The sequence below is a fragment of the Triturus cristatus genome, chromosome 12, assembly GCF_964204655.1.
Source record: "Triturus cristatus chromosome 12, aTriCri1.1, whole genome shotgun sequence".
NCBI lineage: Eukaryota > Metazoa > Chordata > Amphibia > Caudata > Salamandridae > Triturus > Triturus cristatus.
In genome coordinates, this window is record NC_140595.1 from 164,170,971 (window position 1) to 164,189,195 (window position 18,225).

Genomic DNA, 18,225 nt, shown 5'->3' on the forward strand with positions numbered 1-18,225 from the left:
AAGTTGAGGAAGGACTTGATCAGCCATACACATATTGCTGGCTTCAGATAGAGGTTTTGAAGGTTGCTGGACAAGACCAATCTGCAGTGGCCCAATCTAGGGCTGGCAAAAAATGCCTTAGTAGTCATGGCTCTGTAACTGGAATAAGCACCAAAGGAACACATATCAATCCCAGCTGATGCCAGGAGAGACCAAAACCAGCTATTCAGGGAGGTGCAAGTAATTGTCTTGTAATGATTCTCAAAGGAGATAAGAAGTTGGTCTGAAGTAGGAGAACCAATGGGCAAAGTATAAGACATGTACTCTTGAAGATAGGCAACAACATGTAGAGAAAGAGGGGAAGGATAATAAGGGTGGTGGACAGACCAGGAAACCAACTTGGTGCAAGCTTAAATGTGAAGCATAGCACTGTTCGGGAAAATCTTAGGCTGGAGATAGAAAGAGTTCCACTGTTTGACACTCACCTACAGAAAATGAGACACAGAAAGGAGGTGCATCTAAAAAAAGAGATCTTCATGGAGGAGGGAGGAATCCTTGTTAGGTAGGGAAAAAATTATTTTGGAGGTACCCCAGGTAGGAGAATAGTGAGGCGTGTTTCTTTTGAGGTGGATTCCCTGAATGAGGCAGATCAAGAAGTTCCTTTCCCCAAGGGATGGAATAAAAGTAGGAAAGATGACCTGGGTTGCTGAGCACTATATCATATTAGTGAATTGGTTGAGAGGATGTTGGGTAACATAGAGGGAGAGGAACTTAAAGCTTCCAAATTCTTTGCCAGGCACCAACAAAGCCAAACCTACCAGGTAGACCTATAGGTGCATGAAGTTCTTGAAGCCCAAGACTCATCTTCCAGGTCTGCTGTGACTCCTAAAAGATTGGGCCTTTGCCAGAGATTTTCTATGCTAAATATGAAGGTCATCTTGCAACATTTGATTTTGCAAATGGACCTCTTGGAAAAAAGTGTTTGAAAGATGAAGATGGTGAAGGAAACTGTAGCGTGGTCTGAGAGATGTGGGAAGCAAGCCTCAGACAGCCATTGAGGAGTTAATAAAATCATCCTGAAAAGGAGATAATCTATGAAGGAAAGGATATAGCAGGGAAGGGGAAAAGGCATATGACCATAAAGAAGTACAGTCTTGAAAGAAGGCATCAGTTGCCCAAATTTCCTGATCTTATTCCCAGCTCAGAAAGATGGTAAGTAAAAAGTCTGGGTCTAGAGGGCCCAAAAGGAAGAGTAAGTCCTAAATATGTTTGGGTGAGGTCTCCAATTGCTTGAGAACCGAATAATATCGGGAAAACCAATCTACAGTCGAATTAGAGAGACTCAGGAACTCTGCCAGCAACCCCAGCACAAGGAGTTGGGGAGGCAGTGTTCCCTAGGTATTCCTGGAATCATCTCAAAGGGATGTCTACCTTGTACCCCAAGCTTGTCTATATGCATCACAGCTGATATCCATTTCAATAAGAATGCAGCAATGTTATTTCTGTTTGACTAGGCTCTTGATGGTAAACATACCTCGAGGAGCCTAAAGGTGTTGATCTAAAGCTCATTTTTGGCCAGAGTATACAAACCACCAGTGGGCAGGGCTCCAGAGTTTGCACCACATTCCAAGCTGCTGGCATAGGAGCTGATGACAAGATCTGGTGAGGAACCAAACATGGCCTTGCCATTCCTGTCTTCTATGTATATCAACAACAACAGGGGTATGAATGGTAGTGTATTCTGGGAAATCTGATCTGAGTAAGAGAAACCTCAGCAGAGGTGGAAAGTGTTCCAGTTTTAAAGGCTCCTATAATGTAGAGGGACTGGGAATATGGCTTGGATACAAGCGGCTAAAAGACTTAGGAGATGGGCTAGAATTGTCAGGGAAGGGGAGTTGGGTGAAACTGTAGGTTTCAGCATTCAGTTGATGAGAAATAACATTTTGGTGGGAAGCTTCAAGGTGCACAAAGTGGTGTCCATTTTAAATCCCAGGAAGTCCATAAACTGTAAAGAAATACATAAGGGCTTCCTGCCGTTGACCAGGAAACCCAGGTTGAGGAGAGTAAGGATTGAGTCCAGGTATTGGGATATGATGCTTGGGCATTCGTGCATTAGGAACATTTCACCGAGGTAAATTCTGAAACAAATACCTTGGGAATGCAGATGCACTCCAACCACATGGAGCACTTTCATAAAACGCCATGGGGTGGACAAAAACGCTAAAGAGAAACAACAAAACTGCCATATTTGATTTTTCCACTGTGACTTTAGACATTATTGATGCTCCTTAAAGATGGGAATGGAAGACTAAGGAACCTTCAGGTCATTTCTGATCAACCAATCTCTGGGCAGAGGGCTGACTTGAGGGATATATATTCCATCCATCTTTAAATGTCGGTTTAAAGATTACACAATGATTGAGAAAATGGAGGATGATAGCAGGTCGGTAGTGCCTTTTTTCTTTTTTGTGCATGCTCAAAAAATGAAATCTTCAAAACCATATTGAAAAAATGCAGGGCTAGGAGCATCGTTTTGGATTGTTTCTCAGATTTACTACTCAACTAAGGCAACTTCTTCTGGGGAGAAAGGTATGATGACCCGGTGCTATTGCTGAAGGGGGAGCCTAGAAGATTACGTGACAGCCAAAGATGATTGGCAGAATCCAGAGATGGGAAGTCAAGTCCTGCAATTTCATAAATATAAATGAAATGAAACCCCTGACGCAAGGGAAGGAGGAAGAAGAAAGACTTACCTCACTTACCTTTGGTGGTGAGAGAAAGGCTTGGTTGCTTGAAGCCTTAAATGGACAGCTTCATTGAGGGAAGATGGTTGACATGTAAAGACTGAAAAAGAGGTCAAAACGTCTGTGCAGGGATCGCCGGGCGGGGAATTGACAACTGCCATGGCCAGATGAACACCTCAGTAGATTGTTGGCTGAAGGAATGTAATTATTGTGAAATACTCTTCTCATGCCGTTCTGGACTTTGTCCAAGGAAGTGAAGATTCAGACAGGAAAGTGACTTGAGCTGCCTTTCTATGGGGGAGAAGAACCAGTGGAAAAACTTGGAGAAGAGAGGAAAAGAGTAAAGGGGAGAAAGCATTCAGTTGTGAGAGCTGGGGTATGTTCACGCAGAGCGATTAAAGATAGGTTTTCCAAGCATGCCCGGAACGGTGATTTCTAAAAGAGAGGTAGACGGCGTACTAAGCACAGATAAAACAGATTGAGATTTATCAATGACCTCTTGGGGTGGGGTCAGCCCCATAATTATAATCAGAATGTCTTGTAAATGAATAGCTTTAAGAGGTGTCACATACACCTTAAGACATATTCCCATCCTCCTCCCTGATTTGGACCTTGGATCGGGATTTCTGACATTTTCTGTGATGCAGTGCCGTGATTTCTTCCAGAGTGGGCAACTGGAAGTTGAGGCCCTTTTTTACCTGGGGGAAGGCCTTGACTAGGTGTTTGCACTTACCAGGAGCTTCGCAGTCCTTGGTTGGGGAGACATTTGGAGACGGTGACTGTGGTTGGGTGACACTTGAGATGGCACCAGAAAACGAAGAATGCCAAACAGATGTTAGATTTTCTGCGACTTTGTTTGTAGAAGACTGTATGCAGGCATTAGACTCATTAATTACCTGTTAAAGCTGGCATTGCGAGACAGGGGGAAAAGGCAAATGCTCTAATCAAACCCTCACGCAGGAATAATGCTTCAATTCTAGGCCGGTGCCCTATAAGGCTCACACGATGGTGCTGTAGAGAAGAGCAGGGAAGTGTAATTTGGAGCCATTGGTGACATTGTGGTTTCACTCAAAACAGGACTGGTACTCGCCAATAGCCGTCAACTGTAAGTTACAAGTGAGACCAGACTCAGTAGCCCTCACAGTGTATCAGTATACTGGTCATTGTGGTCAATCTTCACAAAGTTTAACTTCTTCCAGTGGAGCAAAAGAAATGTAAATTGCTCTCAAATATTTCATTTTCTAAACCCATGCTTTTTTTTAAAGTAATAACTATAGCAGTGAACATTCCTATAATGTTTTCTTTGTTATATTATGTAGAATTTAGTTTAATAAATATGCTTTAATATAAATATTTTCCCAAAAAGAAACATGGAATAACACTGTCAGTGATGAAGCTCAAGATGAGACAGCAGGAACATCCCAATCTCAAGAACATCAATGAAGACCCCCAACAACTTTGGGAAATGAGACCTACACAGTTTTAAATATGGAATATTTGGAACCAGATGACATCATACAACCATCACTATCTGAACCTGTCAACACGTCAGCCACCACTACTACTTCTGCTATTATTTCTATGACACAAGGACTTTCAGTATTTCAGCCTCAGACATCCCGGGATACGCCTCATATGTCGAATGTCAATAAAATAGGATGGATACATAAAGGATTTATCACTTGGGGTTAGTGGGTTACAGAACATCAATCATACAGGTTTTCACACTTAATTCTGACATGGAAGATGAAGTCAAAGCACTATGCCAAACGTTTATAGAACAGGGGAAAGCAGAGAAGCACAGGCAATGCAATTCTGACATTCACCTTAAAACATTGGCTCGAGGTATTGACAAATTACTGGCAACTAGTATATCTATGTTTTGCTGATCTTTACATTTTCAGGTACAATTATATAGGTAAAACCGTGCTACCTCTAGAAAATGACAAAAGTTTTGGAATATTTTAGGGCATGGGTTCTGGCAAACATTTTCCCAGGGGCCACAAAGTATGGCCTTTGGTGTGCCCGAGGGCCACATTTATGCCAGCTAGGTGGGAATAGGGCTTTGTGGGCCAGGGGTCGGGGGTAAGGGGTTACGAAGCATGTACATGGTGTGCTGAGTGAGTTATGGGGTTATTGTGAGGGTTTTAATTCCATACTGCCTTCTAAATTAATCAGCTAGTCTCTAGAAGAGTCATAGATTTGGCAATGCATGGGGTAAGCCTTCTCTGCTAACACTATCGTGGGAGAGACGTGTTATAAAAAAAAACCTTTAATTATTGAATTGGAAAAAAATAGAAGTGCACAATGTGAAACCAGAAAACCGACAATCAATCCCAGCTTCCCAATTCAACCAAGTTGTGTGATCTTAGGCAATTATTTTATTTCACTTTACGTCCCTTTGTTCCTTCACCACATGAACGCTCAGCTTGAAAAAAATATGTGGTCTGGATATGGACTGTACAAAACATTCTCTAGTGTTTGATTCAATAAATTCTAATGTTGCCCATGTATAATTGCATCCAAGACCCCCCAGAGGGCTCGACGGGACAATTGACTTGCGTCTTAGATAACTATTGGCATTGTTGTTAGGGTGGAAGGAGGCATGAATGTATCTATGTTCATTCTATCACTTTTAAAAAATATTCCTCAGTGCACTGATATAATTTAATGCTCTAAGGTGGAACACTTCTATATGTTAATGAAAGAAACTTTTTTGAATTTTGAAGAGACCTTATCATTTTTATACATGTTTGTTGTAAGATGTTTTGAAAATGAATGTGTTCCTAAAGTGATGCAGGATACCTTATTTGTTTCTTTTTTCTTGTAAATAAAGGCTTCCCTGTTTATTTAATCTCTTTCTGAAAGTTAGAGCTGTCTTAAGTAAACAGCAGCCCAGTCCGGTGGGTCAGCGGGGGCAGCATTTGAATGTCAGGAGGGACTCAAGCGGCCCGTACTTTGAGTATCACTGTTTTAGAGGAACTAAGAAGTACATCTATGAGTTCAGACGTAAGACTACATGAAAGGGAGGAAGGTTCAAGTGTCAGTAACCTCTCAGCCCAGGAGGGCACTTATCCATAATATGGGGAGGAGTGGGGATGTGAACCCTACATGTACCCTGCTAATGACCAAACAGGTTCTCAGGCAAAGAGAACATAACAAAAGTAAGATTTGTGTTGATATAAACATATAAACTAAACTACAATGCTACATTTTCATGTATTTGATGTTCATTTTTTTTTTTTAAATAAATGTGAAATTGTGAAATATCATCAGTAAAGTAAGAGGAAACAAATATAGTAACTCAAACATATGTGTGCTGATTTATGTTCCCTACAAATGCATTACAATAAAAACAAATCTTTGTGATTTCAGTTCTGTGATCTATTTCCACACTGAACATGAATTATGTGGGGGAAATGTGTGTTGATTGGTTCGGACACTCTCATCAGGTTAATCTTCAGTAAATTCAACTGGCTAGCCCTTCTGCATAGCTGTATAATGCAGTATGGACATGGGCCACTGTGATTTTACTAGCAATCTTTGGTGTCATCTCCAAAGCACCTTTACCTAATGAAAGCCATTAAATCTGCCTTCAATATCCCAAATGTCATTTCAGTTACAGTGCTGGTTTATTTGTGGGCAGCATTAAAGTCCCTTTACCTTGCAGCCCTCCCCTGCCAACATGGAGTCATGATCCCAGGCTGGCTGACATATGCACAGTGTCCTGTAAGATAAAAACAAGAGTATATGTATGTAACATCTGTTATAGGTATTGACCTAGCAAAAAGCTGTCTCCATGTCTCCTCATGCAAGGTGACTCTGGAGTGGAGAAGGCGCAATATGAGAGTCATGGGCACGCTCAGCAGAGCACGCGACAATGTTCTTTATAAAATATTCTGGATTGAATGTTAAGGGAGTGCTGATATTTTCTGTTTCTGCCTATGCACTAAGTAGCATAGGGCAGCCATATAAGTACAGATGTAGTGTCCAGACAGCCTATTATATCAGGCAAATGAGCACTTTGATAGAATTGAACTTTAGTTGACTGCAAATCGAAAGGGGTATTTGGAAATAAACATTGCATTGTTTCTGAAGAGCATTGGATCCCCAAACTGGCTGAACTGCTCTGGACATCGCACTTTGCAAAATTCTGCCAGCAAAAGCTAAAGTATGTTCTTAAGTTCCTAACGCAAGTAGATGTAATGAGCATAAAATCTGAACATGCACAGCAATGGTGTGGCTGCATCCAGTGGACCTTGCAAGCATTGGCTCCAAGTCATTAATTAGATCCAAAATGGCAATCTTGCCGAGTCTGTATGTCCCGTGTACTTCCTCCTCTTCTTTAATCCAGTAAAGAAACTTGCGAGCTGAATATGCGCTCCTGTTGTCTTCTCCTTTTTTGTAGACCTCCCAGTGCACACCTCCTGGCCGCCATGGTGTAGTGCATAGCCATTGTGAATGTTTCGGCTGGATTTGTGAGGACCTTCTGCACCTGCCCCCAGGGAAAGCCTGCTTCGATTTAAAGGTCATTTGTTCGTACTCTGGGGCATATATACCAGCTCCTATTGCCACCACAACTTCACTTTTACCAACCTTGTGGTGGCGATAGGGGCTGCGCCTTATGTACAAGGCAGCGATAAGCCACTTAACATGACTTACGCGGCCTTGTACATAAGGCCCACTTTCACGCTATGGTTTGCTAAAAGGGGTGGCCAGTGCGTGTTGCCTTGGGTGTTCCACCACAACACCCAATGATTTTGTTGTACAAGGGCAGTGTACATAGGAGGCAGCGCCAAAATTAAGACAAGGTAAATCCTGGTCTTAGGTTGGAAAAACGAGGAGAAATGCATTATTTTTCCTCTTTTTGCTTTTTCCATGTGTGCTGCCTTATGCAGCACACATGGAAAAAGTAAAATGCCATGGTGTGTTTATGTACAAGAAGGTTTCCCTTTCAGTACATCAACAAACCTTTAAAAAAAAGCCATTTTGTCACTTTCATGTGTGCTGGATGAAGCAGCACACATGAAAGTGACAGAATGGCATTTGAGGATTGTTTATGTGCTGGAAGGGACACCTTCCTACACTTAAACAATCCTCCCCTGCACGCAGACACCCTTGCACTATGGTGCAAGGGTTTATATGTTGGCGCTAAGTTGCTAAACTTAGCGTCATCGCAGGGGGAACCTCAAGGCTGCACCACATTCTTCTAAATATGGTGCAGCCTTGCGTTTCAGAAGTGACAGAGAGCGGCGTTAAGCCAAGGAGGCTAACGCAGCGTTCCGCCACTTCCTTGTACATATACCCCTCTGTCTCTTTTGTCCACTTTCGCAACTTGTAAATGCTTTGTACATACAAATAGCAGTTCACAAATTGCAAATCCTATTTAAGAAATCACAACAATAACTCCCTGCTTTGCAATCCCTTAAGTATTCGGTTTCATGTGCAAAATTACACAATCCTACTTTTTAGTACTTTGTATGTAATGAAACACTATTTATCGTTTGCAAACCAATTTGCGACCAATTTGCGAATCACTTGAGCTTTGTAAATGATGCCGTTTGTAATGCAGCGGGTTCGCCTCACCGTTCTCTGAAGCACACTGCGGTATGTTTCCTCATCTGCCTTATTTGGGCTTCCTCTCCTTCTAATTTGTAATGTGCAGTGCTTGGGAGAAAACATCAGAATACCAAGGCTGGGTGTAATGAAGGTTTGATTGTGTGGGTGCAGTGGTGTAGCAAGGTCAGGTGGTACCTGGTGCGGAAAATTTCTTGTCACCCCCGGCTTGACAAAATGGCAGAAATATGTGTAGATATGTTTACCATTTTGTCACCCCCCTCAGTGGTTTGTTGTCATCCCCTACTTGACAAAATGGCAAAAATCTGTGTTTAAAACACTTATTTTTGCCATTTTGTCACCCCCCTAAGTGATGACACCCGGCGCGGCCCGCACCCACCGCACCCCCTTCCTACGCCACTGTGGGGGTGTAATTGAGGCAAAGGGAATGAAGTGTGCGGTGGCCACGGTCATGGAAAGGAGAGCCTGTTTATTGCGGTAAGAGGGATCAATGGAGTTTGCTGTCACTTCATGTGTCATGAAGGATAGATCCTTCATACAGCACAACGTCATCAAAGTCTTGAAACATGATTGGTTGCTTATAACTAGACTACAGAAGCCTTTGCCATCAGATGGTGGACTCTCCATGTGTAGGTCCACCATCACTGTGTGCCAAAGAACTAGGCGATGCAGCTGTGGCGAAGAGTTCAGTTCGGATGTCCTTCCCAAATATTGATTGCACTAGTGACTTCCTCCTCTTACAACTCTCATATTCATTGGGCCAGTTTTAAAAATATTTAATATATGTATTATGTGATTTCCTATAACCATCTGATCTCTACTAGTTACCTCTCTATTGAGTATTTTATTAAGGTGTCAGTCTCTTTCATGATGCCCTTTGTCCTCCTCACTGTACCTGTGGTTCAGTTGATACATTGGTACTGTGCGACATACTTGTTTAAAGCCTCACGTGTTAGCCGTCACCCTTTCAGGGCCTTAGCAGCCCAAAGGGCCATAATGCCCAGGGTTGTGTATTGCCCATTTCAGTACGTGTAACCTGGTTTTCAAACCTGGCAAGGAACAGAGCTTGGGAGAAGAATGGAGTAAGCATGAGCGAATATGAATGATATCTCCCCTTCAAGGCTGCCCTGCGCTCTCTTGAGGGTAGACTCCTGATATCTGCACACTAGATGAGTTTCTGCTGAGAACAGCAAATCGCTGTCATGCGGTGATACTAAATTGACTCGATTTTTGAGAAATTCTATATATACGTGGGATTTTTTACTTGTGTTTTAGTACATAGCTCCAACTGACCTTTTTACCTTAGCAGGAGCCCTGGCCACTGAAATTACCATCTTCGTTTGATCGCTTGCTCTGATGTCGGCTATTTTGAGTTGGACTTTAGGCTTCCCAACAAGGTGTGTTACATTTTTAACAGTTCAAAAGAGGGGCGTTGTCAGATGTCACCTCTTACCATCTGTATTCGACACATCTCCAATGTCTCTTGTGGTGAAACCATGAGAATACAAGTTTCTTCTGTGATCTCTGCTTGTTTGAGCTAGTTCATGACCTCTGGATGTCTTTTACTCTGCCCCATACTTGTGAACTTTACACTGCCCTCCAGTGGTGAAGAAGCAGGCTGCATGTGTCCTTTGGTATTTCATCTAGTGTTGGTTCTGCTATGGCCACTGGATGCCAATTCTACAAGAGCTTCTTCTCTGTCCTCCAACAGACCAATAGCCATCGCCAACCCCTAACACATGTTCATGAATCACACCCACAGCAGGCACATCAAGCCAGAAACTCATCTCACTACTTCCACCAAAACATCTCTAGCACTGCCTCCTATGTAGACTGAAGAAGTCATGCTGCCTCCCAAAAATGGAACACCATTCTCTCAGGTTGTGGTAAATAATTTTCCTTTACCGGGACTGAATTTGATACAGAAACATAATAAAATAGCTCAGTAAAATGAGAGGCAGAATCCGTGGTATTAGAGGTTCGGAATGGGCTTTATTCCAATAGTCGATTATAATCGGATGCTCCAAGTTCCGTCACCACGAAGGTTCAGGAAGTGAAGTACATACATTATTGACATGAAATGGCTTTTATAGAACATACATTACAATGAAGCGAATACAGTAGGCGTAACAATTGATAAGGAAAATGACGATACATCTACGTAACCAAAAATGGGTGTAATAAAGAGTAAAAAGGAACATAATTGGTTGTGATGTCATGTATAGGTGGATCTATAAGATAATTCTTGGCATAGATGCGCGCGCAGCATTATGACGTATGATTGACGTGTAACTAGGGGGTGAAGGGGACTTGACATTTAGCTCTACATGTGGAGACAAGAAGTCTGAGGGGTCAAGTCAACCTAATCCCAAATCATATCTAACATCCTATGTTTAAAGAACTATGTTATCCACAAAGGAAGGACTCTCGGACAGAATCTATTCTATACTGACTGTGCGCGAGTGTACAAGCGTCTAAGTGTCTACACTAAATGCGAGGGCAGGAATCTTCCATAGTAACAGGACTATGAATTACTTGTATTAAGACAGAGAAGCCGGGCCCTTTGCTTGGTAGCTAGAAGAATGTTTACTTAAACTACTAGGCAGGAATGCATCGGCTGAGGGGGAAGCAGATAACTCGAAGGTGAAATACAGTTCTTGGCAGAGAATAGGCTGATGTCAGGCTTCGTGAGCCGCGCAGAGAATGAGACAAAGTTCATGGTCACAGATGCAGGCTCAGACTGGAGCTTTCAGAGGCAGAAGGCAAGAAGAGTTTTATGACAGAATCAGGGCCTACTTGCTTGGACTGTAAAATGGCATAAGTGAACCATATAAAGGCGGTGGCCTTTTGTACTTAGGAATGGAATATCCGGCCTATTCATGGCGGATCTGACAGAGGGCATGTTGACGGTGGACGCACATGTATTTGCGTCTTCATAACTGGAACTGGAGGGAACATACATGTACTTGTAACATGTACATAGAACCGTTGGGGTCCAAGATAGGGGACATAACTGACCAGGAAAATCCATATTTCCACATTCCCTCCTTGTCCCCTACTTGCCCGTTAAGAGATATCAATCTTCATTAATCCATTGATCTGTTCATATAGCATCATTTGTTCTTCTTTCTTCTTCCGGGGTCTTGAATGAAATCTTGGTGGTGGAATACACGATGTGGCACACAGACCACAAATCGCTGGTCCACATTGCAGACATAGACAGCAACTGAATAGTATGAGAAGGCCAATACCTAGGAAGGATAGAACTCTCCATCCCCAGGCTGATATCACACTCCAAAACCAACTGGACCAAGTCCAGGTGCCTGGATTCTGGTGTATCTGGCTTACAATCTTGTGAAGCCGAGTTATAGCTTTATATACAGATGGCGAATTCTCTGGTATGAATACGCAGCAGCTTGATCCGATGACCCTACAAGCTCCGCCCCTATCAGCCAGGATGACGTCAAGGACAAGACGATTTTGAAGCACAACAATCCGCATAGCAGACTGCTCTTCTGTTAAATTGCCTAAGGCGGAAATAGTTTCATTCACTACTGCTTCAAGGGTTCTAGTTAATCTACGTATCAGTTTACTATTAGTAACAGTACCTATATAGGGAAAGATGCCTTTATTGAAATCTACATACTTGTCCCATGCCGTCTCAGTATAATCGACAATTGGGAGATCTCTCCGCTCTCTATTGTGTACTAAATGAATATTTCTGTAATAATCAGGAGGAGCTAGGAAAACAGGTGGCAAAAGGAATGCAATATAGCAGGTACCATCCCAATCTAGGGGTAAACGCATATATGCAGTCTGACCACATACAAAGTAGGAATGGCGAGAGGCTCTAAATGAAGATTTGCCTTGATCACTGAATTCTACTATAGTAGTGCATTTACTATGGCCCATATGTATGGAACCAACCTTTCTTACACACAATTCACCTTTTGCTGGGAATACTGACATGGTGGGTAAGACTAGTTCAACTTCGGTTACGACATTTAGAATCATGAGATTAGGTGTAAAATTACCTAATCCATATACTTCATTTTCTAGATCAGTTCCTGTTCTTTTGGGGCGACCCTCCTTGTCAGGATAGCAGACCTTGAGTAAAATTAGGTTTAGGTTTCCCCATACCCACTGATCTTGGAAAACTGCGGTGTCTGAGTCTATGGAATTGATTAAACTAAACCATGCTCCACAGGAGCCATTACGTGTAAATGGATGTGGAAAGAAAGGCAAGACTCCTTCATAATTCTGATAGGGAGGGAGTCGGCCACACACCCAACAATTGGTGGCATTACTAGTCTGATGGGAATGATGTAACATACTAATGAAAGTGTTATTGCGCAGCGCAAGTCTATAAGACAATTCATGCGGAGGTAAGTCACTAAAAGAATGTTCAGCAGCAACATTATAAACATGTCTAGAAATAGGGTAATATATGTGCAACAACATACTTGTAATAATTATCAAAAGACTCAATAAAAACAAAATTAATAATGTCACTATGCAGTGGCTACGCAGTGATTTACAATACGCCTGTCGTTTCAACATTTTCCGGGTATTTTCTCTACTCAGGTCCAAGGGATACATGTCAGAGACAATTCAACCGCTTCACCTTGGAGAGGACTTAAACAATCAAATTGCTCGACTTGTTGGGCCTAAGCTTTAGTTTGTAAAGTTCAGTTTCAGTTTTTTCAACCAAAGGGAGTTTTGAATCAGTCTGTGAGGGAGTGCAGGGCACAATGTCTATATCCGAGGATAGTCCATGAAATTTCTTGATGTGACTTGAATGAATCCAACCCTTGCGGCCCTCTATCTTCACGGCTGTTCTTGTGGTCAGCAGAACCAACTTGGGTGTCTTCCACCTGGGCTCCAGCTGAGTCTTTCGGTCGAAATTTCTCACAAATACAATATCCCTCGGAACTACGTCATGGGGTTTCACCTCAGTGTTGTCGGGAAATGCTGCAGCAACCTGTGAACGACAAGATTGTAGTGCAGACATCAAGGAAGCCAAGTAATCTGTCAGCATATTACAGTCAATATCAGTTATTTTGCGTGGTACAGGCGTCCCCCACATATTTGGTGGTCTGCCGAAGATCACCTCATACGGGGATAGCCCTGTTCGAGAGTGCGCTACCATTCTCATGTAAAAAAGTGCAACTGGTAATGCTACTATCCAGTCGACCCCTTTCTCTCTGCATATTTTGGACAGTCTTATTTTCAGTATCTGATTATGTCTTTCTACGAGACCTGCTGCCTCGGGGTGTCGAACACAGTGGAATTTCCACTGATATCCTAGCAGAAGTGAAACATGTTTCATTAATTCGGATGAGAACGGCTGGCCGTTATCTGAGTAGACAACACGTGGTAAACCGTAGCGTGGGAAGAATTCTCGAACTAACTGTTTGGCAGTAGTCGGGGCCGTGTAATCTGAAACCGGGTACGCCTCTGTCCAACGGGACAGAGCGCAGACAACTACGAGAACATATTTGAATCCTCGACATCGTTCCATCTGGATATAATCCATCTGGAGGACTTCAAAAGGGTGATCAGGAGGATGAAATCCACCCTGTTCTACGGGAACGCTTTTTCCTGGGTTGAACTGGCAACAGATCATACAGGTGCGGACTTTTTGTTTGGCTGCTGCTCGTAAATGTTTATTGAACCAAATGTGTTGAATGCTGTCTAGCATAGCTTTCTCTCCTAAATGCGCTGGACTATGGGTAGTGTTAATAATGACTTGGACCATTGAATCAGGAAGGAACCATACAGACTTTTCCTTCGTCATCCATCCTTGGTCCGTTTGGATCCCTCCTAATTCAGTCCATTTCCTTATTTCGTCTGGTGTAGCATGTGTCTGTATGTCAATTACGTCAAGAGTAGGATCTTTAACTGTCATACAATGTGTCGGTATCGGGACTATTGTCTTTGTCATGTCGGGGGTTTGAGTTTGAGCCGTCTGTTTAGCTGTTCTGTCGGCTAGATCATTGCCTTGGGAAATGATATCAGTAATCTTCGTATGAGCCTTACATTTCATAATTGATATTGCAGTAGGTAGATGTATTGCATCTAATAAGGCATGAATGAGGGGTCCGTGCTGAATGTGGGCACCGTGGGAAGTTAAATAACCTCTCTCTCGCCACAGCACGCCGAAGTCATGTACAACTCCGAATGCATATCGTGAATCAGTGTATATGTTGACTTTTTTACTTGTGGCTTGAATACAGGCTTGTGTCAGAGCGATGAGCTCTGCGGCTTGAGCTGACAAAGTATTTATACGATTTGTTTCAATGACTTCAGTATCTGTTGTGACTGAGTAAGCAGCCACCAACTCTCCTGTACTTGTTCTCATACATGAACCATCTACATACAATGTCAGGTCTGGATCTGACAATGGAACATCTGTCAAGTCTTGTCTAGGTTTCGTCGTTATAGTAATAACTTCAATACAGTCATGGGCTAGTGGGTCTGTTCCGGTTACTGGCAAAAGTGTGGCAGGATTCAATGTGTTACAGCGTCTGATTTCTATGTGTGGCTGAAACAGTGTAAGTTCGTACCCTGTGAGTCGTGCTATAGTCAAGTGTTGTGTTTGCGTTCTATTTACAAGAACCTCTACTGCATGTGGTACTTGAACTGTCAATGGATGTCCTAACACTATGGCATCGCTTTGTCTAATTGCTAAAGCTGTTGCTGCTACTGATTTCAGGCATGCAGGCAAAGCCTGAGCTACGGGATCTAATGTACTAGAAAAATAAGCACATGGTTTGTGTGCTCCTGCTTGTTCCTGTGTGAGTACTGACAAAGCAGTACCTTCGCGTTCTGTAACAAAGAGTGTAAACTGTTTTCTGTAACATGGCGTTGCTAAAACAGGTGCTTGACATAAAGCTTTCTTTAGGCTTTCAAAAGCTTGCGTATGTTCCTGGGTCCAAGGGAGAACAGTCGATGTGGCTGCCTCCTGGGTTGTCAACTGAATGAGTGGTTTTGCTAGAAATGCATACTGAGGGATCCACTGTCTACAGTATGAAGTGAGGCCTATGAAAGCCCGCACCTCCTTTTGTGTCTTGGGTATTGGCATGTTAGCTATTAACTGAATGCGGTCTGGTGTAAGCTGCCTTCCCTCCTTGGACAGCGAGTGTCCAAGATAAATAACTCGCTGGACACAGAATTGCAGCTTAGAAGGGGACACCTTGTGCCCCTTTTCGGCTAGAAATTGTAAAACTGTCAGTGATGCTTTTTCACATTCAGGTTCGCTTCGGGCGGTGATCAGCAGATCATCGACGTATTGAAGCAGAGCAGTGTTAACTGGCATGTGGATACTGTCAAGTTCTCGTTTCAGTGCTTGGCTATAGATGCTGGGGCTTTCTGTAAATCCTTGAGGTGCGCGTGTGAATTTAAAGCTACGTCCATTTAAACTAAATCCGAATAAATATTGGCTTTCCGGATCTATTGGGACGCTGAAAAAGGCATTCTTGAGATCGATTACAGTAAAGAATGTTGCTTCGGAATCAATGGCTGTCAGTAATGACGAGATATCTGGGACCACAGGAAATTGTGGCAAAATGCATTTGTTTAACTCGCGCAGATCAATAACCAATCGATATACTGGCGGGGCCTTTGGATCTGTTCGTTTAAGAATCGGAATTATCGGTGAATTACATATATTGGAGTCGGTTTCTACAACCACTCCTTGGGTAATGAGCTCGTCAATGATTTGTAGTAAAGCCACTACAGCATCTGGCGGTAACTTGTATTGTCGCATTCGTGGTAGCACCACTCCTGCCTTTAGTGTGACTCGATATGGTGTAATATTCATGCAACCAACATCAGTAGGGCCTCGTGCCCATAGATGTGTCGGTAAAGTCTGCAGTCGGGGATCCATGTCTCTAGATACATAGTGACCTTTAAAATCACGTAAAAACAATCTTACTCCTTCCGGAGAACAACATATTATGGCTCCTAGAGCTTTTAACGTTTTTATTCCTAATAGATTTTCTGGACATGATTTAGTAAGCAATAAATCTGTAGTTCGGGTCAGAGGTCCTATCGTAAGTGGCAGAGGTTGTGACACTTCATTAACAATAGGTTTTCCTGAAAAACCAAGGGAAATATTTTGTGAGCCTGAGAGGGGTGCCCCTGGAACTTCACTACGTTTTATGGTTGTTCGACTTGCCCCGGTATCGAGTAAAAATTTTCTGTCTTGGCCTAACAATTCACTGTGTACATAAGGTCCTTCTTGATCTACAGGTATCTCGATAAGGGGTAAGTCAACTTCCCTCTCTAGGCTAGTTCATGTGTAACGCTGGTACTCAGGATATTCATACTGTGCGGTCTGATACATTTGTCGTGTTGTTGTCTGTGTGGCAGCAACAGGCAACGCTGGTGCAGCTGGCACGAACTGTATTGGCTGTTGTGCGGCTGGCATGGCCTGGGCATGCTGTAGAGCTCCTTGTTCATTCTGATCTTGTCTAAGTGGCCGTGATCTTTCTTGCGTTTTACCTTTGGCGATATTATGTTTTAAAACTGGACAATCGTGTACATAATGACCTGGCTTTTTGCAATAATTGCATGTCCCTTTTACAGGTCCTGCTGAATCAGAATGTGTCATACCCTTTTTATGTCCTTCAGCTGGAACTGTCTGAGAAACTAACATTTTCATTTTCGTGTCCTTCATGCGTCTGTGTTCATGTTCTTGTTCCTCTCTAATTCTATTGTGGTGATACTGTAACATTTGTAACATTTGTGATGGAGTGTTACCTTGCCAGGTACTCTCGAATTTTAATACTCTATTCTTTACTGGGGGCAGGGCATTTTCTACTAATTTTGTTACAAACAGATGTGGGTATGACTCGCTACTTGCTTTTATGCCACTATTTATACCAAAACATTTTTCAAATCGGGCATAGTAATCACTAGTGTCTTCATCTTGCTTCTGTTTACAGGCTGAAATTGTACCCCAGTCTTCCTTTTTCGTAGTTAATAAGCGTGGCAGTACCTGTACTAATAAACCTGGTAATGCCTTAGTTTTGTCCCCAAGCCCTGCTCCTGCAGTTCGGGCCTTTTCTTCTGCTTCTAATACTGACCATTCTATCTTTTGGTCTCATTCCTCCCACTCCTTTTCCTTGAGTTTCTCATAAATGCCAGCAGGCATCAATACCTTTAATATTGTCATAATGTCGGGATAGGTATACTCTCCCATGAGTAACATGTCTTTAATTTCTCGGTGAAAACCCGCTGGGTCTTTGTCATGACTGGGTACCACTTTCTTCATTTGTAACAATTCTATTTTCGATATGGGCGTGTATACAAATACGCGCTTGAACTCGTTGTCCTCGCCCTTTATTGGGTGCACTTCTCGTAAGGGATTCTGTCTATCCATGTGATACGTGGTTCTTTCCTTGACGGGCAATGAAACATGTTCTGAACATACAAAAAGAATATATTGCTTTCTTGATTCTAGAATTTCTTTAATTAATTTAGTACCTGAACCTCTCCATCTATTCGTGAGTAATTCAGTCAATATGTCGGGTAAGGGACCAGGATCTGAATGTTGACTCCGATATAGTATAATGAGTTGTTGAATCATATAAATCCCAGCTAACCTCTGTTCATCTGGGGTGAGATTCAAAAATGTGCGTACTACTGTATCATCACTATATTTTCCGGGACTGTCCACCCAATGGACAGCTGCCCTGGCTAAATCTTGTTCATCCATAGAATCGAGAAAATGATAACCCCTTCGTTCTCGGAGTAGTTTGTCAGCTGTTTGGAACGAATGCTCGTTAGACCTTATATGGACTATGGGTGTTGGGAAACCCCTGTTATTGTCTGGACATATCGGGCGTATCGGGTCAATAAGACATCTCGTACTATTATAAGATCTTCTTTTACCTACATATGCTATAGTTTCTGACTGTCC